A 2,126-nucleotide genomic window follows, 5' to 3' on the forward strand; every position below is an offset into this window, starting at 1 on the left:
ATTGCTGTATGGTGATTTATTCCAGTGCTTCTGTTCTTCATTGTAGGGTTTCGGTATTTCAGTTTTTCTATTCCAGTATTCCTGTTTTCTAGATGAGTTATCCCGGTGGTTCCGTAATTCTGTGCGTCCTCTGTAGAATGTTTGTATATCAGCTGCTACATTGCTGTATGATGATTTATTCCAGTGCTTCTGTTCTTCATTGCAGCGGTTCGGTATTTCAGTTTTTCTATTCCAGTATTCCTGTATTCTAGATGAGTTATCCCGGTGGTTCTGTAATCCAGTGCGTCCTTTGTAGAATGTTTTTATATCAGCTGCTCCATTGCTGTATTTTTGTTTTTTTGTCGGAGCGTCATTGCTGTAGTGATGCTCACTCCGTTTTCTCTTGGAGCCGCGCACGTAATTAATTCTTTCCATTTCTAATTCACACAGGTGTTGAGAGATGAGGTCTAACTCACACAAGTATTGAGAGAGTAGGACAAGTGACGATCCGCGTCTGGCAGGGTCTCCGTTTATACTAAAAGTACACTCAACTCACTGGGGCTAATGTGAACGCTTCTCCGCTCACCTCACTTCAAAACATAAGTAGTATGGGAGTTGCGGAAGATCTATTGGCAAATACATGGAGCTAAAATCTAAAATATTTCACGGATAGACATAAAAACATAAGGATGAAGATAACTGCAGAAAGCCCAATGGCCCATATGAGGCAGTTCCTATATATATCCACCCAATATCTTTCATATATATGAAAGACTATTACTATTTTCTTCCCATTCGGTGGTTATAATAGGAGGTGCCTCGTATGGGCCAATAGGCCCATACGAGGCCCTCTGCAGTTCTTGTTCCTACTACTATCCCCTCTATTACACTTTGCTCCTAATATCTCTCTTGCCTATTTATTCCCTGCATCTACTTCCTCATCACAATGGAAAGGGATCTCCCGTCACGCAGGGTGCAGTCGCACCTCCACAGATCTCCAGAATCATCTATTGATACTGGTAATGGATCAGAAGGGCCACCATTTACGGGCTATTCATGCCCGTGCCACCTTTTGGGTGGCTTAATCTTTATTAATCAATCATTCCTCATCACAATCGACTTGAGAGTGGTCCAGGACGGACTGACACGTCGTCGGACCTTCACCTCCTAGTGTGTGGTCTGGTCAACTTATAACCATTTTATAGTACGGCGACCAAATCAGAACTGCCAAATCAAACCAAAGCAGGTTACAGGTGAAGAACAACTCTAGGTGTCCCATTAGTACCGCTTCGAATAATAAATCCCAGTGTCCTGTTTGTATTATTACGAACATTTATGCATTGATTTTATTTTGGTTTTAAATAATTACTAATCATATCTCCCAGATTCCTTTCGCAATCCGACTTCACGAACACAACAAACTTTTATACCCATTGTTTAGTGTTATGTCTTGTGTTGAAACTTTTATTACCCTAATAATGTATCCTTTGTGATATCCATTCATCCACTTGTACACATCTATCATGTTATTCCTGACTCTTTGCCTTTCCAACGAATATAATGAAAGCTTTGTCTATCTTTCTTCATATGACAGGTTTCTAATCTGAGGGATTAAGTTGGTCATCCTATGATGGACGTTTTCAAGTAAATTTATATCCATTCTGTAGTATTGCGACCATAATTGAACTGCATAATCTAAATGGGGATATTAAAAGGGAATTAAAAGTATTAACAAAAGACAGAACACGAAACAATCGGTATTAACTGAATAAGTTTAAATTTAGGAAAACCTGGGTAAATACTACACAACACACAGAAATCACAATAGCGTGATGCATTAAATGGACAAATCCACAAGGGCCGTGACGAGGATTCAAACCAACGTCCGACATCATCCCAGACGCTGCCTTAGCTCAGTCGATTAAGGCAGCAACTGGGATGCTCTCGGACGTAGGTTCGAATCCTCATCACGGCCCTTGTAGATTTGTTCATGGGAAAAAACTGGTTAGGTAACAGGAACCAGTTGCCACAGGGAGTGGTAAAGGTGGGGGTCCCTTCACTTCTTCAAGCGTGGGTTTGACATGTATATGAGTGGGATTAGGTGGATATAAATAGGTATAAATAGGCTCGTATGGGACAATAGCCTT

Source organism: Procambarus clarkii, chromosome 16 (assembly GCF_040958095.1).
Source record: "Procambarus clarkii isolate CNS0578487 chromosome 16, FALCON_Pclarkii_2.0, whole genome shotgun sequence".
NCBI lineage: Eukaryota > Metazoa > Arthropoda > Malacostraca > Decapoda > Cambaridae > Procambarus > Procambarus clarkii.